Source organism: Pan troglodytes, chromosome X (genome assembly GCF_028858775.2).
Source record: "Pan troglodytes isolate AG18354 chromosome X, NHGRI_mPanTro3-v2.0_pri, whole genome shotgun sequence".
NCBI lineage: Eukaryota > Metazoa > Chordata > Mammalia > Primates > Hominidae > Pan > Pan troglodytes.
The window spans coordinates 66,934,584-66,959,861 of record NC_072421.2 but is presented as its reverse complement, the minus strand read 5'-3'; the positions used below and the strand labels follow the sequence as shown (position 1 = coordinate 66,959,861).

The window sequence follows — 25,278 nt, the reverse complement described above, 5'->3', positions numbered from 1 at the left end:
ATAAGCTAGTGTCTGTTGAATATTTACTATGGGCCAACCACTGTTCAAAGGATTTCATAGGGAGTAGCTTGTTTGATCTTCCCAATGACTTTATGGGGTAGGTATTATTATTATTATTGTCATCTCTAATTTACAGATGAGAAAACCGAGGCAGAGAGAAGTAAAGAGCTAGTATTGCTTCTGCAAGACCTTGCCAAGTAGACAAGGGAGAAAGGATTTCCAAGGCAGAGGGAACAAAATGGAAGCATGAAAACAGCATGGCAGTGTCTGGGAGAGCCCAGCAGTCAGACTGTACTGTAGGGTGGGTAGGATGGGGAGAGACATTGGGTGGTCCTGGAGATTGCCCCCCTGCCCACTGAAGGAGTGCTCTGCAATGGCCCTGACGAGAGGGAAAGAGAGGGTTCCCCTGGTTGCTCAGGATTTGAGAGCTGGGTTGGGAAGCCTGAAACATCCTAAGAACCCTCCCTGCCTCAATGGGCCAGGTAAGGCCAGGGCAGGCGTCAGTCGAGGGAACAAAAAGTACAGGACTCAAGCCACATCCCCCAAGGAAAGCAGGGACAGAGGGTGTCTCTGTGGGGTCTCTTTCCTCATCACCAGGAGCTTGGCACCCCTGGGAATTGGATAGTTCTCAGAGACCCAGGGAATGTCAGGGTCTTTAGTGTGACAATCCAGTCCCACCCTTTTATAGCAGCAATGTAAAAGCTGAGGTTGGGAATGGTGGAGGGACTCATGCGATGTCACATGGATAGGAAGTGGTGGAGCTGTGGCTCAACTCCCAGTCCTCCAGAGTTCTTTCTGCTACCCTGCATGGCCTCCTTTGGAGCAGGCCCTTGAAGTCAGAAGAGACCTGAGTATGAATGATGGTGGATTTCTTGCCTGAAACCATGGAGACCAGAGGAAGTGTCACAGTATTTTTTAAATTCCAGAAGAAAAGAACTGTCAACCCAGAGAGTTCAATATCCAGTGAAAATATCATTCAAGAAGGAAGCAGAAGTAAAATTCTCAGATGAAGAAAAACTAGGAGAATGTGTTTCCAGCAGATCTGCTCTAAAAGAAAAGCTAAAGAAAGTTCTTCAGTCGAGAGGGCAATGAGGGAAACTTGGGACAGGGGTAGACTTGCTTTTTTCTGTCATATTGGTCCTCAGTGCCCTCCCCCATCTTAAACTCTCTTCTATTACAGTCCCTCCCAGCCTGGGTGCCCTATCCCCTTTGCCCTCTGGCTGGGGCAGAGATCCAGGAGTCCAAGGCCTGGGTTTGTAAGCCAGGTGAAAGCTAAGGGGAATATGCACGGGACATGGATTCCTGGATTGCAAATTGTGCTTAATACCACCACCAACTAGCTGTGCAACCTCAGGCAGGTTTCTTGTCTTCTCTGAGCCTCCATCTGGCTACTGGGGATAATTACCAAGCCTTTTGTGTGGCTGGGACAAGAGAAGGGGAGGGAAGCCTGTTAGTGGTGTGTGAAAGGGCCGTCCAGATGGGAGGGATGGTTATCATCATTCCTCTGCTAGTGCCCTCCTCTCCAGCCAGCCAGGCATCTGCAGTGGGGTGGAGGATGGGGGCAGGCCACTTAGCAACTCAGCTTCCTTTTACTTCCTCCCTGGGGCCTTTGCAGTTCTGGATTCCAGGGCTTTGATGGAAGGGTAGGAGCTGCCTCTTTGCATTAGCAGCTTGGGCTGCCTGGCCTGGGCCTACCTATTTTCTTGGAATCTTTTTGGCACCAACAGCTTCTTCTTCACACATGCTATTAAAAGAGAAGGAAGTGGGCCAGAAGTGGGGTGGCTCTTCCACCAGGATAGCTGTAGGGGCACCAGCTGATCCATGGGTGCTCGGGTGGAAGGCGGGGACTTCTCTAGCAGTAGGTTCGGCCCTGAATGCAAAGCTCGAGGACAGGGAGAAAAGAGGACAGGTAGGAATAGCTGTTGCGGCTAGGTTGTAAGATAAGGACAGGAATGTAGCCAGGCCTGTACACAGAACCATGGCTGCCAGAGGAGCCCAGGGATCTGGCTTCTAGACCCATCAACCTGCTTGCCAATCTTTGGCATTCTCCTTTCCCTCCCCAAGCCTCAATTTTCCAGCTGTAATGGTGTACTTGTCTGTGTATGCATATGTGTGTGTGAGGGGAGGGCTCGGCTACTGACCTCTGAGGTCTCTTCAAGCTTGGACACACTGTGGTTCTAATGAAGTAGTTAAGGCCTGAGGCAGGTGGCTGGCGGGGGAGCTGGGGGCTCCTGAAAGCTATCTGGGGGAGGTGGTACAATGTGGTATTTGCTAGAGTGCTTTGTTGCTGACTGAGGACTGGGGAGTTGCAGCTCTGCTCATTATCATCTACATAACCTTCAGCAAGTCACGTAATGTCTCTAATTTCCCAAGGCCAGTTTTACCCCCACCTTGGTAGGACATTGCCCTTGTGGAGAACAGAAGATCCCCTTTGCATCTGATAAGAGGGCTTGTAGCATAGCTATGAGAGGGATCTGCGCCAATAAGTCTCCAGTGTGGTTCCCACATCCAGCCTGGCCAGCTCCCTGCACGGTTGGCTCCTTGACAGGCTGCCACCAGACCTCTCAGCCTCCAGGGCTTTGAGCAGACTGGCTTGCCTCTGGCTGATTCTCCTGGGGCAATCATGGGTCTGGACTGTACCATTCCTCCAGCAGGTGCCCCCCCTACCCCCTCAGCAGATGGCAGGGGATTTCACCTTTACCCTGAGGTCACGACATGTACTAGTTTACAGGGCTTTAAATTAGGCTGGGGCCAGGCACAAAATGATCAAGACCAGTGAGGGAGATGTCTATGTTGGCCCCTTTAGTTGTGACCCTAAAGGACATACATGGAGGGGAAAAAGAAGTTATTTGGAGATATAGTGAGTTCAGAAAGCCCAGGGCTGGCTGGGGCATTTGGAGAAGCCAAAGAGCTTGGTCAGTTAGAAAACAATATCAGCTTGGGCATAGGCTGCAGTAGCTGGAGAGAGTTCAGGGAGGGAGGGGGGAAGGCCAGAAGCTCAAAGAGCTCCCTCCTGAAGCCCCCTGACAGACAGCCAGATACTCCTCATGGAAAGAAGCATTTCAGAAATGATTCCCAATGTCAGGGTCCATTGGCAGGGGTCAGGTGAGGAGAAGCAGTCCCGGAAGTAGTGTATGAGCTTGACTGTCCCTTGGTTCTGTAACATACTTCCCTGCCTCGTTGGGTGCCTTCCCTTTCTCTGAGGTTGGTTCTCCCCCTTCCCCAACAAGACTGTGAGCCATCCCAAAGCTTTCCAGTAAATCTATTTTTGGTTTAACTTAGCTGGACTCAGATTCAACCAAAACCCCTGCTGGATATGGCCCCTGATGGCTAAAAGTCACAAACCAGTGTGCCCATCCTAGCTCTAGAACAGAGGCAATGCACGGTGAGGGGAGGAGCCAGTTCAGAATCTATTAATAGGCCCCTTGAGTAGTGGAGCAGCATGTTAGGGTGCCCGATTTCCAAGTCCTTGGGCTAAGGAATGCAGTAGGTGCTCCATGGATGGATGAATGAATAAATGAACGAATAAATAGCCCCCATACCCAGCTATCCCACGCACCCTGTCCTTGGTGCCAGACTACCTCTATTCCTGCCCATAAGCCTTTTCTGGGCCACCCTGCCTACCTGGCCTCTGAGAGAAGAAAGAGAAACTCACAGAGTCATGGGATGGCAAGCTGGCCTGGCCTTTACTCTGCAGAATCCAGTCCCCTCCTGGCCCAGTTGGAAAGGGCAAGGCTCAGAGAGGTGAAAGGTCTGGCCAAGGGTGTCAGGACTCGGCTCTCCTGCCTCCATCATAACACATGTCAGGAATTTTTGTTAAGTTTGTGTTCCAGAGGTCTCACTCCACAGCAAGTTCTACCCCAGAATGCATTGGGACTTCAAAGCATGACAGGACGGCATCTGAGCTCTCCCACTCCCCTTCGGCCCCGGCACTCCTGGGGCCAGAGGGTGGGAGTGCCTTTGATCAGTCAGGAGTGTTGACTGTCCTTCACCGGGCCTGACAGCAGAGATGAGCCAGAGGCTGGCCCATGCCCTCTGGATGCCGGGAGAGCACACAACGTCACAAGAGAGAAAGTCCAGCCTCCAGCCTGGGGCCTCCTGCATCTGGGGCGCGCCACCCAAAGCCTGCACAGCTGGCCAGCAGGGAGGGCCACAGCTGGGGGATGTTTGTGCTAATCCTCAGCAGAGGAAGCCGTGTGATAGCTGGGCTGATGTCTCCAGGGTGGGCCGCCACTCAGCGCTGGGGGCTTTGCTTCCCCTCCACCTTCCAGTCCCACATTCCTCCCCTCAAGTTCCTGCCTCCTGCAGCCCCCACCCCCAGCTTCTCCTACCAGTTACCATCACTTTCTCAGATAGAGTCCTAGGTGTGGGAAAAATGGCCCTGGGCTGGGAGTCTGGAGGTCTGGGTTCCACTGCTGTCTTGCTGTGTGATCTGAATCAGTCCCTCACCCTCTCTGGACCTCAGTCTGCCCAGCTGCAATGCAAGGAGAAAGGTATATGGAACTGCCCTAGCACTGCTACTCTGAGAGTCTCTGAATCAGGGAGTGTGATTTGTGACTGATGACTCAATCACATATAAGGTTATTCTCAATCACATATAAGGTTATGCTTATTCTCTGTCTTGTTGGGCTCAGCTGGATTGTCTGGGCACTCTAGCCCCCATGACTATGCTCCTAAACTTGCTGTTAAAGGAACAGGAGAGTAAGGTCCAAGAGCTTTGATCAGGCTGGGGGGAAGAACAGAGGGAAGTACAGATTGCTCAAACCCAGAAATGCTCCATTGGTTCTTGGACCCATGGCCCAGGGGAGAAAAGCTAAGAAAACTGATAGTTGATAAATCCAGGAACAAGGTATCCAGGTCTCCTCTAAGAACAGGTTTTCTGTGACCAGAGCTCACATACCTTGCTCCCAGAGCCCAGTGCTTCTCAGGCCAAGTTCCCTTTCTTAGGGGAGATGACCATGTCATGACAGCCTCTCCAGCCAACGAAGGATGGGGGCTTGTTACTCCTGGAGTCCTCAGTGCTTAGTGGAACCAGAACAACCCACCTTGACCTGTACAATACAATGATGCAGGCCTCACTCGTTAAGATTGGGGAAAATCTCTACCATCAGGCCCCAAACTGAGGCTGCCCAGAAAGGTTTCCTGTCAGGACTTTCCTCCCTCAGGGATTTCTGAGGACTACTGCATGCTGGGCTAGGAAGAAAGCAAAGATAAAGAAACAATCTCAGGGATCGGGGGTGGTAGAACAGTCCTTGGCAGTGTGCTGTGGCGCAGAGGGTTGTGGACATGGAGTGCCCCTGGGAAGAGGTGATGGGCTCTCCCAAGGCCTGTTCACTGTGTGCCAAGGTTTGCCTGCTGCCTCTTATTCCACCCTCACACAACCCAGGGGAGAGGTATTCATGGCTGCATTTTATAAGGAAGGACACTGAGGTAGAGTGATTAAAGGGCCTTCTCAGATGTCCCACGGCTCAGTTTTGTCTCCAAATCTCATGGTCTGTCCGATCTCCATATTACACTGCTGCAGTCTCAAAACAGCCAAGAGTACTTTCAACAGGAGAGGACAGGAAGGCTTCACCGAGAAGGTGACATTTGGGATGGACATTCAGAACAGGTGGATGGGAAGAAGGAGAGTATTCCAAGGGTGTAGAGGAGTGTGGGGATGGGATGGAGTACGCCAAAGACAGGAGTTCAAGGCATTGAAAGGTACCTTAGAAGGACAGCAAGGAGGCCAGATTGGCTAGAGGGAGTGGCTGGGAAAGTAAAGGGTGAAGTTCAACAGATAGTTGTTCCCACTGTGGGGGCCCCTGCATGTTAGGATAAGGAATTTGGCCTTGATACCGTAGGCCATGGGAAACCATAGAAGGATTTTGAGCAGGGGATGGGCCATGGGCCCTTCCCATGGCAGTGTGGAAGATAAATGTGAGGGGAGAAGACAAAAGTAGAGATATGAGATGAAGAATCTAAAAAAGTTGATCTTATAGAAGTAGAGAATAGAACAATGGCTCCCACAGGCTGGGGAGGGGAGATGACGAATCTAAAAAAGTTGATCTTATAGAAGTAGAGAGTAGAACAATGGCTCCCACAGGCTGGGGAGGGGAGATGTGGAGAAGTTGTTCCAACTGTAACTATGTTACAATTAGACAGGAGGAGTAAGTTCTGGTGTGCTACTGTGCAGCAAGGCCATGCAGTTAACAATCATGTAGTGTATCTTGCAAAATATCTAGAAGAGAGGATTTTGAATGTGCCCACCACAGAGAAATGATAAATGCTTCAATGATGGTTATGTGAATTACACTGATTTGATCACTGCACAATGTATACATGTATGGAAACATCACTACACCCCATAAATATGCAAAATTATTATGTATTAATTAAAATAAAACTAAAGAAGAAGGAGAAGAAGAAGACCCCAGGGGGAAGGATCACTGAGGAAGGAGAAAAAGAGGAGGGAGATTGAAGAAATGTGAGTGGGTAGGACTGAAGACCCTCGAGGTGTTGCAGGGGGAAGAGAAAGGAATGCAAGATATACCACCCAGGGATGTAGTAGATGGGAGAGTAACTGTGGGGGATGAGGCTTCTGGGAGAAGGAGGATTTTGAGATGGGGTGTGGGTACAGGAGAAATGTCAGTGCAGTTTTGGCTGTGGTGGGTCTGAGGAGCTTGTGGGACATTCCAGCCTAGGTGTGTCATGAGTAACAGGAAGAAAGGAGATGAGAAGAGAAACCAGCTCGAAAGAGAGCAGTTTGGGAGTCATCAGCCTCTTCCTAGCAAGTTCCATAGCCTCCCAGACCTCATTGTCTTCTTCATCTGTATGATGGCGTAGTATTAGGGTCAACCTCATTAGGTTGCTGTGAAGATTAAATGAACTGACACAAGCACAATGTTTAGAACAGTGCCTGGCACAGAGTTAGCACTCACTTCATCTGAACTCTTATTAGCACAGAGGTGGTAGCTGCAATCTGAGGGGTGGATGAGGTCACACCAGAGGCATGTGAAGGATGGAAGAGAGGTGGGCCTGGCACAGAGCTCTAGGAGCACTAACCGCCAGTGATGGGCAGAGAGCACCTTAGGAGTGTGCCAGTGACCAGGCTGGAAGGGCCTTGGTCTTGAGTTCTAATCTCATGAGGTTCCAGTGCCACCTCCCTGTGACAGAGTCTTTCTGCCTATCTTGAGACCCAGGTTGTAAGCTGTGAGAGCTGCAGGCACTTGGGACTCCAAGTATCCCTGCCTCACCTCTGCTCACCAGTACCCCATTCCCTCACACTGAGCCCACAACCAGATATCTTCATGTGCCACAGCACTGTGCAAAGGAAGAACCCCACATGGCCAGAGTTTCCATCCCAGGCCACCGTGGGCCTGAGACTGGTCTCCTCAGCTTCCCATCTGGGGAGTGATTGCAATATGCCCCCCTTGCCCCTTTTCCCCAGGGTGAAGCAGGCAGATGGGCTTGTGACTTTGAAGTGTTTTTGGGTACCCTTGAGAATTCCCAAGGCAGGCCCAAGCCCTAATTGCCTCCCAGAGGCTATGCAGGCTCTGCCAGAGGAGGAAGGGCCAATTCTTGCTTTTTGTGATCTTCCAACAGGCTGCGGGCAGTGCCTCCAAGAGAGCAGGGGAGACTTGTTTGAGGGCTACAGGCCTAGGCAGTGGGCAGGCCGGAGGCCCCATCAGCAGCCACCACTCCACAGTAATCTCAAACTTCCAGTCCTCTTGGTGTGTAGCATCTTGCAGAGTCATGCATCCAGGCTCACACCTGTGGTGGGGTCCGGGGACACGTGTGAAGCTTTCAGGGCCCATGCTCCTGTCAGGCAGCCCAGCAGAAGCTGTGGGAGCATGCACAGAGGCCAGAGCTTCAGCTCCTTGGGATGGTTCTTTCTTTTTGGCAGGAGGGAACATAGTAGGACAGGACAATGAAACAAATAGCTGAAGGAGGCCCAGACAGTTGCATTGGGAAGAACACTGAGTGTGGAGTCAGGACAGGGTGTGGCCCCAGCTGATTGGCTGAGCAGGCTTAGCTATGTGACCTTTCACCCTTGTCAGAAACAGGCTTTATTTGAATCTCTACTATGTGCCAGGCACACCGGTCTTTCTTTCATCTTAACAATGCCTCTCCAAGAGAAGCCTTATTACCCCACATTACAGATGTGGAAACTGAGACCCACAGAGGTGAGGTGGCTTGCCAAGGTCAAACAGCAGGAAAGTGGCAGAGCTGGTTTTTAACTGAATCCAGAGCCTGTGTGCTCTCACTATACCCGGCTATCTCCCGTTGAAAAATGAGAGGATAAGGAGGAGCTCATCATTACTTAACTACAGAGGGGCTGAGCCTGAGTTGCAAAGCCAGCACTTGTCCCACACGCAGTGGAGGCTGCCCCAGTGTGCCTAAACCCAGACAATTAGGAGTTGCCCACAATCGCTGTACCATGGTCTCATGGAGGCAGCCAAATTCCTAAACATATGGATCAGTGAAGACCGGAAGGCCTCCCTTCTGCAGCTCAGTGGACTGGGGAGCACCCCACCTTTCTCCTCAACTTCATGTGGACTCCTCTTCCTATCAGTAAAATCTTAGGAGGTCGTCTTACCTCTCTGAGCCTTGGCTTCCTCTTCTGCAAAATGAGATTTCCCTATCCTGTAGGGATGTCATGAAGATTAAATGAAATAACCCATGAGAAGGAGCTGGGGCTCCAAAAGAGATGGAAACAGGGAAGAAGTTGTCTAAGAATGCCTCACCTGTGTACACTAAGTTAGACTTTACGACAGCACGGTCTCATTTATTTCCAGGGTTTCCCTTGTTCTGTTCAACAAACCAGATGCCAGCGATGGTGTATTGGTGGTGGTGGTGATGGTTGGGGTAGTACATACAAAATGAAATATGTATCAAATGGAAACATGGCTACCCTTTGATCTCACAACTTCGCATTAGGAATTAGACAAGTGCATTAAGGATGTTTATTGCCTTCTTGTTTGTACTAGCCCCAAATGGCAAACAACATAAAAGTGTAACAATGGGGGATTGGTTAAATAATTTCTGGTTATGGTACACAATTAGAGTACATTTCCAGTTAAGATGGCAACAGAGCCCCTCTGTACCAAGCACAGAGTGATGGAAGATCAATACACTGTAAAAAGAGAAAACCCCAAAGACAGAATCAGGCTGAAAAAATGAGATATAGAGCACACACAGAAATGCAAAGCAACCAGCACAGCTGTAGCCTGCCGGCCCCTGGGTCAGAACACGGGCGCCGTGGTGGGGGGTGGGCAGGAGTGGCCGGGACTCAGCTCCTGTGAGTACTACAAGTGCTCCATTGTGGGATGGGAGGCAGAAACCAGGGGGAGGAGGGGCAGGGCTCTCCCCTTACGAGCTGGAAAAGACAGCTTCCAGCTGCTTCTGGGAGTTCTGACTACAAGGCAGCCTGGGCCATGAGGAGCTGGGTGGAGGCAGACTCAGCCTCATGACAAGGAAGTGAACCGAGCCCCAAGGTTCTACACTGAAGCAGGAGAATGACCCCAACATGTCCTATAGGGCAAGAGACCTGAGTGTCATAAAATCGGATTCTGGGCTGAGGGGTGTGGAGGGGCCAGTGGAGGCCACCATGAAACCACCAGATAGGGAGGGGCAAGCACTGAGAGAGAAAGACAATAAGACACAAACACAAACAAAACAACACCAACACTCCCTCTCCAAACCAAAATTCCAAAACACATAAAGAAATCTAATGCTCAGGGAGAGCCAGCAAAATCTACAATCAGCACATAAATTTACTCCAGATGAGTTTTAGAGAATAGGCTGACAGATTTTGAAAATAAGCATGCCCAGGATGCACACAGAGAGAAATGAAGGAATGATATTCCTTAAAAGGACAAAATAGGATTGCACAAAAACAGGAAGAGAGATAAAAAGAGAAAATCAAGTAGAAACTTTGGAAGTCAAAAATATAGTTATCGAAGTAAAAAGAAAGCAAACTTCAATGAATGGGATAGCTCTAGCCTGGGCACAGTCATGGAAAGAATTAGAGAATTGTAGGCTAGTGCTGAGGGATTCACACCAGCATAGAAACAAACTTTGAAAGAGCAGTTAGTAGGCATGAAGGTTGGCATTGAGGGGCTCCGGCCTAAGTCTAACAGAAGCTCCAAACAGATAATGGTGAGGAGGCAATCATTGAGAGATAATAGCTGAGAATTTTTCAGAAAGGAAAAGACGTATGAGTTTCAGGGAGAAAGGGCAGGCCAAGGACTAAGCCAAATACATAAAATAAGTCTATACCTAGACACTTTGTGGGAAATTCACAGACCATCAAAGATAAGGGAAAAACCTCATGGGCTACAGCAGAAAAGAGACCCATTCTATACAAAGAACAAGTTCACAATATGAGACAGAGCCACGCACAGAGGATGACTGCTATGACCTGATGACGGGGAAGTGTCTTGTTCTCTGGTAAGCCGCCTCTAAAGATGGCCAAAGACATGGTTTTTCCTAGGTTTGAGGTGCACTACTTCAGGGTTCCTGCTTACCTCCTGCTCGTTCTCTGGCCCTCATTGTGACCATGCTTCACTCTCCCATCCTGTGCTGGGACAACCATTTTTCTTTCCTCATTGCTGCTACTGCAGAGTGAGGTGGGGCTGTGGCCTGGAGGAGATCCTCTCAGTGCACCACTGAGTCTTGCTTTGGAGGAGAGGATCAGGAGAACCAGCACTTTTCAAGATGAGTACTGTCACCACCAAACTTGATATCGGAGGGTAAAGGAGTGCTTGCCTTGGAAGGTGAAGGGGGCTCCCCACACACTCGGGTGTCACATGCATCTAGCTTAGAATGTCTGCTTTGTGACTTCCAGACTGCATGCCTTTGGTTAGCACGTCACTTCCAAGCCCCAGTGTTCTCATTTACAGAAGAGGGACAATAACTTTACCCAATAGAATGGTTATACAGAAAAAAAGGGGAGCCTAGAAATTAATGGAAACGTGCTGTGTAAGTTGTAATGTGGTGGACTATTATGACTGCTTCTTCCTGTCTCCAGCTCACCTGGAATCCAGTTCCTTCCCCTAAGTGATTTCAGTTAGTCCCCACAACGCCATGACATGGGTGATATTATCCCATATGTATAGAGGAGGACACTGAGGCTCAGCAAGGTAGTTCTTCCTCTCTGAGGTATTAAGTGGAAGAACCAGGACTTAAATCCGGATCTGTCTCACTCCATGTCTGTTCTTTACTGCTGGTCCTGGCTTTGCCCTGACCTCAGACCTCCAGGGTACATGGAGGGAGGGAAGGAGGGAGGGAGGGAGGGAAAACCTGTTGCATTGGAGTCTCCACTCTTTAGGGAGACTGAAGAGGCAGGGTCCAGCTCCCAGGCTGAGGTCTGGGGACAGCTGCAGAGCAAAGGAGCTTGGGAGGTTGAGATGGGGGAAGGTAGACAGCAGAGGGGAGAGAGTTTCTAACTGCACCCCAGTTAGGGACCACACAAAGCAATTGGCTTGCCTTGCCAATCTCAGTTTAAACCCAGCTCCACCCCATAATGCTTGTATGATCCATGGCAAGTCATTTAGCCTCTCTATGCCTCAGTCTCCTCATCTTTCTATGAGGTAGTAATCTCTATCTCCCAAAGCTGTGGGAAGGATGATATGAGGAGGCATATGTAAAGCACCCAGAACTGTGTTCACAAAGGGTGGCCTCTCTGCACCCATCACTGTCCCAGTCCTCAGCTCTGGGCTCTGTCCTGGCTCCTGACCCCAGCAGCATCTCCTTTGCTCCTAGTTCTGCCATGCCTTCTTTCTTTGCCTCACATTCTCAGGGAGACACAAGTCCAGATGCCCTGGTTGTTTGGAAAGATGGCAGTGTCTGGCTGGGCCCACCTTCGATAAGTGAGAGTGAATTATTGGTTCATTCTTGTATTCACTCATTTACTCCAATATTTATTGATCACTGACTAGTGTCAGGCAGTGGTGATAGAGCAGCAGACCAGACAGAAAAGGCTTTGCGTTCACGGAGCTCACATTCCAGAGAAGATGAAGCCTACCTCTTCTGTAGAGGCCTCAGACACAATCCTATCCCAGGTTGGCTTCCATATTAGACATCACTTTCAACTGCCTCTGAGCTGCCTGGCCCTTATGACCACAGCAGAGAACCCAAGAGATCATCTCATCTACCCTCTGTTTCTAGACAAACGTTCCAGCCCAGATGGCTAAAACCTGCTTCTGTCTATGAAACATGGGCTCTGGAGTCCAAAGACCTAGGATCAAAGCACAACTCTGCTGCTCATTAGCTTTGTGACCTTGGGCAAGTTCTGTAACCACTCTGAGACTTTGTTTTCTCATCTATGAAATGGGCATTAGAACAGCACTGTTTTCATAGGGTCATTGTGTGAATGGAATAAGATAGATAACACACGTAACGTGCTAGAAACAGTGCCCGGCATATGGTATGTGCTCAATGCAGATAAAATGGTGCTATTATTATTATTATTATTATTACTGTTGTTATTAATATTACCTGACCTAGGGTGTCATAGGCCTTTGGTTCTGTGTCCAGCCTCAGTTTCAGAAGATATGCTTATTCCTGTCCCTGTGGCCAGGCCAAAATCCATAGGCAAACCTCCCAGGAGGCCCTCTGACCATGGCCCTGTTGGGGGCAGTCTGGAGGTTCGGGCTCTGTCTTGGGTGTCCTCACAGTACACTGTAGAGAGAGCAAGTGCACTCACTCACCTCCCTCAGACTTTGCTCCAGTGCTCCCTTGTTAAGGAGGCCTCCCCTGATGATGCCATCTAAAATCACAAACCCTAGCACCCTCATTCCCCCTCCACTACTTTCTTCTTTTCCATAACCCTTGCCACCATCTTTCATGCTACATATTTTACTTGCATATTCTTTTTAAAATTATGGTCTGTCTCTTCCCTCTAAAATGTAAGCAGGAAGAAACTATCAAGTCTGTAGGGCCAAGCAGGCTAAAGGCTAAGAGATAAGCCAGACGCCCTGGCTTGCTAGTTACCAACTACAGGACAGTCTCTGCCTGAACCTAAACCTCAGCTTTTCCAACGGAATCATGAGGTGGGTGGAACTGGGGTTCAAAGGGCCGCCTCAGCTCTGACTTAGAACGGTCTGTACTTTTGTGTCAGTTCTCATGCAGACCGGGCAGGACCTGGCCTTACAGGCCAGTCTGTTGTAGGAGGCTGTGCCACAGGCAGTGTGTCAGGGCTATAAGCAGAATTCCTCTGCCCACTCAACCTGGCTTTCCTCCACCCTTGACCTTTGTTGGAAAGGCCCTGGGTTTGGGAGCAGGGTGGTCTGGCTCCCCTCTTCAGTGGGGCAGGAGGATTGAACCTCATCTCCATATCCTGGCAGGTGCAGCCTCAGCCTAGTGCCCTCCTCCCCTCTGACAACATTGCCACACGATGTGGCCAGCTATTTGCTCCCCTTAAAGGCTACTCGGCTGGACATGATGCTAGCACATGTTGTGTTGAGCTGCCTTCTCTCTCAAAGGCTGCCTTATGGTTTGCAAATGGGGTGAAACAACCCCATAGGACAGTTTGCTGATTCAGAGACTGCTGGCTCCTGGGTGCAAATCCTGCTTGGAATTTCATCTTTCATCCTGATTGTGGGTGTGAGATATCTGCTAAGGCCCAGCATGAGAAAAGCCAGGACATGACATTTAGCACCTAGCCTCTTTCTCTGCCCCACTGCCTTGCCAAGAAAAAGGCTGCCTCTGGAGAAGGCAGCTGTCTCCATCATAACATGGGCCCTGCCATTTATGTATTTGACAATATGTATTTATTGGGTGACTACTATGTGCCAAGTACTGCTTCAGGGGCTGGGGACACTGTAATAAGCAAACATAGACACAATCTCTGCTGTCTCGCTCTACTTACATTCTAGAGGCAGAGGCTGGCATTTAATACGGGGACCTGAGGCATATTACAAAAACCTGAGCGGGAGACTCAAAGTTTGACATACATGGTGATGGAAGCTATGAGCATAGATGAGATGGCTCAAAAGAGAGTGTATAGAATGAGAGGGGAAGGGGTTTGGGATAAAACCTGAGGAATCCCAACATCTCAGGGTAGGCAGAGGAAGAGAAAGTAGAGAGGAAGCCACCATGGGTAAAGGGATCCCAGGGCATCAAGCCAAGACAAGAGAGGATTTTCAGGAGGAAGAAATGATCAGCCATTAAATGAGTCATATCAAGAAAGGAGAAGCCCAAGCAAAGGCCACAGGCTGAGTGTTTAGAGAGCAGCGTTGTTGAGTAGCGCACATAGAAGGCAACCCATTACAGGCTCCAGAGCAAAGACAGTGAATGCAAGAAAGAGGAAAGCAACATTTCTTGAGCACCTACTATGTGTCAGGTTCTCTGCTGGGGCCCTTATATGCCTCATCCTTTCTTTCATTTGGTCAACAATTTTCTAGATGCAGGGCCTTTATGGAAAGCAAAGATAGGTAAGGCCTCTGCCCTCATGGACCTCATAGTCCACATGGGAACAGGAGCCAGACATTTATCAAAGTGTCCCCCAAATGAATGTGAACTTACAACTGGGACTAGGGTTATGCAGGAGAAGCATGCGGTGCTAATGAGATCCTTTAATTTGGGGCTTTGACCTAGCAGGGAGCTCAGGGAAGGCTTCCTGAGGAGTGGACAAAGAAGCTGAGATCTTAAGGACACATAGAAAGGAACCTGGTGAGTGGAGCAGAGTGGAGTGTTTTATGCAGAAGGAACAACATATGGGCCGGGCTTGGTGGCTCAAGCCTGTAATCCCAGCACTTTGGGAGGCTGAGGCGGGTGGATCACGAGGTCAGGAGATCGAGACCATCCTGGCTAACACGGTGAAACCCCGTCTCTACTAAAAATACAAAAAATTAGCCGGGCGTGGTGGCGGGCACCTGTAGTCCCAGCTACTCGGGAGTCTGAGGCAGGAGAATGGCCTGAACCCGGGAGGCAGAGTTTGCAGCGAGCCGAGATTGCGCCACTGCACTCCAGCCTGGGCAACAGAGCAAGACTCTGTCTAAAAAAAAAAAAGAAGGAACAACATATGCAAAGAACTAAAAGGTGGCCACTGGGAGTGGAGTGGAGAAGGAGGGGGCAGAGGGGGTCAGGGGAGCAGGGAGAGGTGGGTGAGGCAGGGCCAGACTCAATGAGGCTTCACAGGCCATAAGGAGGAGTTTTGTCTTTACCCTGAAACCACAAGAAAGCTGCAGCAGGTCGTTAAGCAAGGCAAGGATATGATCAAAGTCATGTTTTGAAAATACCAGTCCAGCCACTATGTGAAGATAGAGCAAGAGATGATTTGGGTAGAGTATTTAGGAAGCTATTCCGCTGAGTCCAGGAGAGGATGGTGGTAGCTTGTGCTAGAGTGGAGACAAAGGAGACTGAAACAAGTGGATGGGTTGAAAAGATGTTTAGAGATTGCTTAGAATAGCAGATTTCCTATAACTGGCACTTGTAAATAAGGGAATGGTAAAAGAAATGTTGTTAGGTCCACCCAGTAGAATACTATTTGTAAAAACAGAGCAAAAGATTTCTAATACTGAACAGAAAGATTGACAAAATATACTTTTAGGTGAAAAATGCAAGGTACAGAACAGCATGTAGAGTATTGTATTTTGTGGAAGAAAGGAAGCAATATCTATTGTTTGTCTTTCCATAAAGATGCACTGGAAGGAAACCCACCCCCCAAATAAAGGTGGTTTATGTGTGTGTTTTAGGGGGAGTGCTGAAGTTAATGGAGTTGGGTGAGACTCCTTACTAAATCTCGTTTTATATTTATTTTGATTTTTCAATGTATTTCCTGTTTAGAAATAAATAATCTTGAAAGCCAAAGCAACTTAGGAAGTAAAACGAGCAGGATTGGCTATGAGGTTGGTAATGTGGAAGATGTTGAAAATGACTCCTAGGCTTGTGTAACTAGATGTAAGGGGGTCCCTTTGCTATGATAAGGGACAGGAGAAGACAGTAGGTTTGGGGAGGAAGATCATGAGATCAGTTTAGGACACACTGAGTGTGAAATGCCTTCAAAAGAGTGAGATGACCCTTTGAAGAAGTTTGGCTGTGAAGAAGAAGAGAGAGGCAGGGAAGTAGCTGCAGAAGGAAGTAAGGTCCTGGAAGGTGGGTTGGTTTCTTGGTTTCAGTGGGAGACACCTGGGCACCTGAAAAGCAGTAGGGAAAGATCCAGTTGAAAGGGAGAACCTGGTTGTCCTTGAGCCATGTCATTGTTAATTATCCCATTTTAGGGATGAGGAAATGAGGCTCTGGAAGGCCCAAGATCACATCGCTAGTAAGTGGCAGAACCGAAACTGGAAGCTACATCTTCTGACTCCCAGACCAATGGAGCCATGGAAAGGTGCTGGCAGGGAGCCATTAGGAGATAGGATTAATGAGGTCACCAGGCCCAGAGGCTCAGAAGACACCCACGTATTCTGAATAATCCCTCTAGAGCAGTTGTCTCAACTGGGGGTGATTTTGTCCCCCAGGAGACATTTGACAATGTCTGGAGACAGTTTGGTTGTCAGAACTCAGGGTGGGGGTGTGCTATTGGCACCTCGTGGGCAGAGGCCAGGGATACTGCTAACAGTCTGCCTCACTGCCTCCCACCCCCAGCAATGCACAGGACAGCCCTTGCAACAAGTCAATAGTGCCCAGGTTGAGAAACCCTGCTCTAGAAGCTCCAGGGGTTCAGGGAGCTTGTCAGCATCTCCACTCTCTCCACAAATGCGAGTATCTTTGTTGTTTTTACTATCTTTTTATTTCTGTGATTTGGGCACATTGTAAAACATTCAAACAATGCAAAAGTTTTTAAAGTATTAAGTAAAAGTCTTGCCTCCCTCAATCAGAATTCCCCAGAGGTAATGGTTGTTATTGTAACTTTAGTAAATGGGTTGAAATCCACAAGCAGAAAACTTATTTTCTCCCTCCTATTTCTTCCTAAACACTCTCTGTGACCTATTTCTCCCCTACTTCTTGGATGAAATCTCCTGAAGAGCCAGAACTTTTTGAGACGCTTTCAGATAATTAAAAAAATCCTCCGATTACCTCCAGGAATTAACATGTCCAGCCTAGTGGAACAGACAAAACCCAAACTTCACTAAAAATGAAAGCTTTACCCTTCTCCTCCACTGAGGCCTGTCAGGCTGCAGAGGCCAGGGATGTGGTCAGTGTCTTCTCTCTTTTCTGTCCCTACTGGCTTATTATTTAGCCAGTTTCCCTGTTGATGCATATTGAGGTAGTTTCCAGTTTTTTACTTTTATAAACAATGTTGAGCCATCCTTGTACCTATGTTTATCTGTACACACTTGTTATTTCTTTAGGACAAATTTCTAGAAATCAACGTGCTGAGGTATGCATATTTAAAACAGTAAAACATACTTCCAGATTGTTCTCCAGAGTAACTGCATCAGTGTATGTTCCCACCAGCAGAGTATGAGAGGGCCCATTAAGAGTTCTCACTCTTGGCTGGGTGTGGGTGGCTCATGCCTGTAATCCCAGGACTTTGGGAGGCTGAGGTGGGTGGGTAATTTGAGGTCACAAGTTGGCCAGCTTGGCCAACATGGTGAAACCCCATCTCTACTAAAAAAAAAAAAAAAAAATAGCTCGGCATGGCAGCGCACGCCTGTAATCCTAGCTACTCAGAAGGCTGAGGCACGAGAGTCACTTGAACCCGAGAGGTGGAGGTTGCAGTGAGCCGAGATTGCACCACTGCACTCTAGCCTGGGTGACAGAATGAGACTCTATCTCAAAAAAACAAAGTTCTCACTCTCTCCCCACCTTTTTCAATAGAGTATATGCTAGTGGGGCCAGGCTGACATTAACTACTGATTGAATGAGTGCTGAGAGAACACCCATTCTTTGTGGGCTTCTTGAAGCCCATGAAGAAAGCACAAATTCTCCCAAACTCACTCCTCCCTCTTGACACACAGTCATCTCTTACTCCTCTCCATCCTCCACCCCCTCAAACTTCAGGATTCTAGGTCCTGCATTGCTCTTGAATCCATTGTCTTCTTTCCGTTTCATCACCAATGTTGGAATTCAGGCCTCATCATCTCTTGCCTACAAGAGTTCCTTGCTGGTCTCCCCATCTCCAACTTTGCCATCTCTGATCCATTCTTGACACCCCCAGAGTGAAGGTTCTAAAATGCCAATGTGGTCACCCCCCACCCCCAGAGACTGGCTCCCTAGGGCCCACTCCACAGGGCACACTGTGATCTGTCTTCTCCCTGTTCCCATCTCATCTGTGGCTCTTTGCCTTCCTCCTCTTACGCCCCAGTCACACATTGCTGCCTGCCTGCCATGAGCACAGCAGGCTTCAGCTCTTTCTTTGTCCATTCGGTTCTCTCTGGCTAGAATGCCCTCTTCCTCTTTTTTTTTTGCTGCCATCAAGCAGAGAGTGGACATTTGTTGGTTTGTGGCTTCCCAGCCTTCATTCCTCCCCTTTCCTTAGGCTCCAGTTTAGTGAATTGTCTCTGCCTGATTGTGGGTAATGTTGGTGAAACAATAAATTCATGCATGCCTCCTTCCATAGAAGCCAAAGGGAAGTTGCCTTCCCCTCCCCAGCCCAGTATAGCCAGGAGGCGAGCATGGGACTAAGCTTGGTGACTGGACAGTCTCATTGGACTTTGAATCTGGAATAAGCAATATAAGAATAGAGGAAACAGACTTCATTCATGTTATTGGCAACATCCTGATCAAACCATTCCTGCTTCCTATACCTTCCCAACCCCTTCCCAAGAAGTGCCTTTGCTTATGTCGATTTCCATACCTGGTTCTCTAGCTTTTCCCTTGATTCTGTAAGCTCCCTATAGCTTACCCCTCCAACCCCATAAATTCCCTTCTCTCCTAAGTTAATCAGAGATGCTTTCTGTTGCTTGCAACCAACAATTTCTGATAGGAAACCCAGCTCAAATGTTCCTTCATCTGGTTCTGCACAAACATACTTCCCTGTACATTCCTGTAGCACCCTCTACAAAGTGCAGATCACATATTGTTTTTTTTTTTTTTTCTGTTCCTTCCATTAGGGTAAAAACTCATATTGGTCCCATCCTTGTGAGCTCTGGGCTCACTAGCTCATGCGTGGTCCAAAGCCAAACATTTAAGGGAACAAACATTTAAAGACTAAATTAATGGACTAGTAGCTCTACCTGCTTCCCCTCTAGGCGCTTCAGTGACTTACACAGACTCTGTCATGCCACAAAAATAGTAAAAATGCACCTGCCTCTGTCGTGAGTCTGGCTAGGAATAACGTGGGATGATTTCTGTTTGGGACACTCCTTCTGTCTGTTTCATGGAAGATGGCGTGAGGGAGGGCAGGAGGGGGAAGAGAAAAGGACAGAAAGGGGGCAGGGAGGTAGCTGTTGGAGCAGCTCAGGTGGAAGATGGTGGTGAGTGGGATTAACATGGTGGCAATGGGAACAGAGTAAAGGGGCTGACTGGTGAGATTGTGAACAGAGCATTAGAATTGAATAGGCTGCTCAATTGTTTCTGGTAATTCTGAAAGCAAAAACTGGCCATTTGAGATGGCTTCCATCAGAAGGAGGTGGTGAGGGAGTTCGAGTGTGCCTGTGCATGGTGGAGCAGGGGTGGGGGGATTGGTAGGGGAGGGTGTCACACCGTCTCCAGCATCCCCCTCCTGCCAGCAGCCATGACCGTGCAGGCTGTCTTGCCTGTTTTCTAAAGAGCTTCCCCAGGCAGCAGGGGAGAGAGGAGAAGGGGGGCTGGCCACCCACGCCACTCAGCAGAGGTGAGCCAGGAGCAATGAGTCCTCAAATTCGCCCTCCCCCAAGCCACTACGGGCTGCCAGGTGCCTTGTTTTTGATGAAAGCTTTTAAAAACCCAAGTGCATGGATGGTCATGCATTCATTTTTGTTCATTTAACTAATACTCACTGAGCCTGGAGCCACGCAATGGTGAGCAAAGCCTGCCATGGACCCTGCTCTCAAGAAGCTCCCGAGCTGGCGAGCTGGCGGGGGAGAAGATGCGTAATCAGGCAATTAGGAACCAGTGTGAGCGGGAGGTAAGCATTGGTTGCTATGGGAACACGAGGAGCGGCCACAGCTGCTGCTCCTCTCTGAAGAGTGGTGGCAAGCAAAAAAGGAGGCACAAAACAGGCAGACCTGCTTGCCAGGCCCAGCTCTGCACACCCCAGCCAACTGGTCCAGGACAAAGATCTTCTGGAAGGAAAAAACCCATCAGCTCTCTGCCACACCATCTCTGCACCTAAGAAATAAGTAGGGAGAGCGTGATCCAAGGACCCAATGAGATGCTGTATGTCTGTGCCTGGCCCCCAGTAGGTCTACAGCACATGGCAGCTTCTAGGGGTTTTGTTTTCAAGAAATATTTGTTGGTTAAAAGTTTCCTGGGTTATTGGACACCAGGGGTAAAGCTGTGAATGAGATAAACAAGGGTCCTGCTATCAGGGAGCTGATAGTAATTGAGGAGGAGAGACAGATACAAACATAGTTATATGGTACAAGCAACTACTACTATGATCATTATCATGATGCTATGAGGGTGTTTCAGACTGGGAGCTGGCCTAGGCTAGGGGCCCAGGAAGACTTCCTGGAAGAGGGGCCATTTCAGCTAAGATCAAAAGGAAGAGAATTACCAAAGAGGTGGGGATCCTGCGTTCCAAGTATAGTGAACAGTGTATGTGAAGGTGCCAAAGCAAGAGGGAGTCTGATACATCCCAGACAAGGAAAGGAAGCCAGGGGAAACTGGAGAGGGAGAGGGGAGGCTGGAAAGATGGGCAGGGCATTAATCCACTCAAGCCTCTAGGCCGTGGTGAGGAGTTCACGTTGGATCCTAGGATGACCCCAATGCACACCACCTCCACCTCACAATGTTACTGTGACTTCCACTACTGATCAGCACATTAAAACAACTGTCAGCGCCTGAGGTACAGCCATGCTCAAGGGGCTTGACTCAGAGAAGGTTTAGAGAAGATTCTGGAATTTGAGAGCTGACAGAGCTCTTGGAGAACATTTAGGTCCAAATTCTCACTGTGCAGATGGAAACACTGAGACCCAGAGAGGAAAAAAAAGACCTGCTCAGGGTTGCACAGCAAGCAGGGGTATCAGGCCTGTAACTAGAGCTCCATTTAATCAGCCACACAGTGCCCCTTGCCTCTGTGGAGATCTAAAGGCAAGCTTTTTCTTACAGGTGCAATTTCCTCTCCCTCTCAGGACAACCAGGAGAGTGTTTCCAGCCCTTTGTTACCTTCTTGCACTTCCCCTAGTGTTCCTCTTTTCCAAAAGGCCCCATTTCTATTAACCACAGATTCTCATTTGCTTATCCTCCACCTTTCTGTCATGATGGAGCAGCCAGAGGCAGGGCTTGGACCCCAGGCAGGGCCTAACAGAGCTCTCGTACCAGCTATTGATGTGTCTTCCTGGCTTACCCTAGCTCCTGCCCTTGCTATCCCCTGAATCATGTTCTGTGGGCAAAGACATCTCCACTGACATGGTCACAGCACTTGCCTGCCCAGGCAGGCCTCACCACACACACACTGGTGGAGTTGACACGGTCTCAGCCATCGTCTTATACACCCTCCCATGCCCCATTGCCCTGATGGAAACAGTGAAGCAGGGGCAGCCCAGAGTTCTTGCCTGTGAATGATCTGTGTCTGGTCTTCTGACTGCCTACTCTACTCTCAGCACTGTCTGCTGGCTCCCTTCTCTCTCTGTGGAGGAATAAAGGGAGCGGGGAGACCCTATGGGAGGAGGGAGGCCAGCACTGCCTGAGCGGAACCTGCAGGGGTTGGGGTGAGAGGAACCTGCTTCTCTGCCCCTCTAGCACAGCTCTTACCCAGCTAGCCCTCCCTACAGAGTGGGCCCAGGGTCCAGGAAGGTGCTCTAGGCCTCCACCAGGGAACTCTCTACCTGGTAGGGCCTCCCTTTCAGGGAGGAACTGAGGCCACTACATTCCTCTTGCTTTAGTCCTAGAAGGAGCTGGCTTTGGAATCAACAGTCCTGAGTCCAAATCCCAGCTCTGCCACCTCTGGCTGAGTAGCCTTGGACAAATCTTTGAACATCCCTGGGCCTCAGCTTCCCTATCTGACCATAAAAATTGCTATCTCATTGGCTTGCTGTGGAGATTAAATAGGGGAGCTAAGTGCTAACTCCCTACCTGGTATATAACAATAGGTGTTTGACAAATGGTAGTCGCCTCCCCACACTCTTGGCTTGTCTCTCCAGCCACACATCCAGCAAGTTCTGCCTAATTCCCTTCAGAGATCCTTGGAGCGAGGCTGGGACCAGATTTGGCAACAGCCTCCTGGCTCTGGGGAGAAGAGAAGGAAGGGAGCTGTGTCCCATGGTAGACAGTCCTAATCCCTGAAATTCAGCAGGAGGCATGCAGTGAGAAGACACACCTGGGGAAAAGATGATGGGAAATAAATTGAAGGGAAGGAGGAGGTGGCAGGTGACTTTGGGGCCTGTGGGAAGTCAGGACAGTGGGAAAAGGGGCCTGAGCCTCATGGGGGCCCATTGGGCTAGTTGAGGCAGTGCCAGAATGTTGAGAGAGACAAAGGAGGAGGACTCTGGGCTACAGGCTGCCTGGATCTCTTGATGACAACTCCTCTGAGCTTGCCTTGGGAGCATGGGATCTCTCTCTCATAGAGACCCATGTAGGCTCCAGCAGGCGATTCATCCCAGCCCCATTCAGCTCCAGACACTTGGCTCCCTCATACCCCTATTATCTGCCTCCACAAACTAAACCTTCACCCCAGAACCATGTTCTCTTTTGGCCTTTTATTTCCTGCAACCCAGATGTCCCCAAAACATCTCTTAGATTTTACAAATTTTTCTTCAGAAGAAATTCCCCCCTGTCTCCAGAAGTCATGGGCATTGGTTGTCACAAAGAAGCCTTAACTTTTGGTCCCAGGTTATGGATACGTTTGGCTGAAATGTTTCCACTGAAATGTATCCACTGACAGCCAGGAACACCCCTTGAAGAGGGGTTCTTGGCAGGAGTTCAGTGAAGTCTGGGGCCAGGAATGGCCCTCAGTTTCCAACCTGGGTGAGGATTAAGTCTACGGTGTGGATTAGAGTTGAATTCGTAGTTGGGATCATGGCTGGATTTGTGACCAGGTTGAGGTCTCAGTCCATAACTACGGTTTATTAGTGTCTTTTGGTTGCAAGCAACAGAATTCAACTCTGGCTAACTTGGGCAAAAACTAAGACTGTATTTGCAAGATATTGGGCTTGTTTTCAGAATTGATTGATATGAATATGACTCAGCTCCAATCTTCTCAATCTCTGTGTGTCTCCTTTTGAATTTCAAATTCCTTGGAGAGGAATCTCTGCCAAGAATAAGTCAAGTTAGCCAGGCTGCTGGGCCACACATTGTCGAGGAAGTGAGAAGGCTCCAGCCTTTGGGGAAAGCAGTCTGGCACCATTTATTAAAATAAAAAAGATGCACATCATTTGACCCAGCAATCCTACTTCTGAGACATCATCCCATAAGAATGGAAGCCCTGGTACTTAAGGACCTATATGGACAAAGATGTCTTAGTTCATTTTCTGCTGCTGTATCAGAATACCACAGACTGGGTAATTTGTAAAGAACAGAAGTTTATTTGGCTCATGGTTCTGGAGGTTGGGAAGTCCAAGAGCATGGCACTGGCATCTGGTGAGGGTAATCCCATGGTGGAAGGCAAAAGGTGGAAGTGAGCATGCAGAACACAGAGTAAGAAGAGGCCAAACTTATCCTTTTATTAGGAACCCATTCCCTCTGTAACTAACTCACTGCCACAATAATGACATTAATTCATTCAAGAGGGTGGAGCCCTCATGACCTAATCACCTCTTAAAGGCCCCATCTCCCAATTCCATTACATTGGCAATTAAAGTTCAACATGAGTTTTGGAGGAGACATTCAAACCATAACAGATGTGTATTGCATAATTACTTACAGCTTTTTTAAACCCTAAAAATCATAGTAATAGCTGAGTAGATTGTGACACATCCACACTCTGAAACACTAGGCAACCATTGAAGATTAGTAATTAGAGCCATACTGATTGATTTCCAGGGAGTGTTATTGAGTGAGAAGAACATGAACTGGAAAAGTGTGTATATAATCTCATTTTAATAAAAAAGGACAAATAAAAACTTGTGCATGTATTGCATATGTGTGTATGTATATACACACAGAAGTATACATATATGTGTACGCATATGTCTGTATGTGATTACACAGGTATGAAGAAAAATAGGGAATAATAAATACTAGTTTATTGACGTAGGTTGTGGAGGGGGTACTGATATAGGCCAAGGTGGGAGGCAAGTAAAAATAGAAAGGGCTATAATTTTTTTCTTTCATAATTGAGAGTTTATTGGTTGAGAGTTTATTGGTTGAGTACAGACATTTTGATTTGTACACAATTCTTAACATATGTAACAAAAATCTAAAAAGCCATGTATTGTAATTCTTTTTTAAAGTTATTCCACTGACTTTCCTGCTTAAAATTTGGAAGCAAATTTTCCTTAAGAGGCTATCAAGTACCAGTACCTTCACATGTTGATAAGCTGTTATATACGTCCCACCAATTCACAACTGAATAGCATGTACACCACATATTCAAATTTTAAATCTTTCACAGCACAGTAACAAAGTTATCAGGAAAACAGGACTACCAGAACCAAAGATGTTATAGAGTGCACACAATTCTGACAGGGAGAGCCATGATCAAGGAATGGTTTTCTTTAGGAAACAATTCTACTAAAAAAAAAAAACATGGGACTAGAAGTAATTTAAAATGTTCAAGACATTAAATGCAGGACTGACTCCATATTGCCATTTAATATGCTTTGTATTATAGGATATAAAAACTAACCCACCATCTATGGAATGTTAAGCTGGCACCCGAGACGGTCAAAGACTCCCATAATTCAATATCCCACACTATTTTCTGGTTGTACCAAAAAATAAACAACCAACAAACGATTTCAACTCTTAAAAAAAAAGCATTTACACTTAAAAATGGGATAAGGTGTGATTCCCTCCTTCTTAAAAATGTTTCTAGAGCTACTAAAAAACTTGCATTTACAAAATAGTTGATAAAAATATTCCTCTGGATTGTACAAGAAGGGAGACAGGGACCACTGATAAGACATTGTATATGGTGCTAATCAGTCTTGGCTCCTGCTTCATCAGAGGCTGGACTCTCCTCAGTTTTCCTTTCCCTGTTTTCTGCAGGTAAATCTTCTTTAGTTTGTTGGTTAGCCACTTTGGCCTGTCTTCCCTTTGCTCCCCTTTTCCGTTTTGTTTGCACTTTTTTGTCTGAAGATTTGTCCTTTGCAAAGCCTTTTTCGG

At 48.2% G+C, this 25,278-nt stretch overlaps 1 long non-coding RNA gene across 1 annotated transcript in view; it reads right to left on the bottom strand.

Annotated features, from left to right (window-relative positions):
- Positions 1–19,986, bottom strand: part of LOC101058230 (uncharacterized) — a 30,469-nt gene extending 10,483 nt beyond the window's left edge. Inside the window, exon 1 of the long non-coding RNA XR_676698.3 lies at positions 19,851–19,986. This is a non-coding gene — a long non-coding RNA (uncharacterized LOC101058230). The remainder of the gene's footprint in view (positions 1–19,850) is intronic.
- Between the last annotated feature and the right edge of the window lie 5,292 nt (positions 19,987–25,278).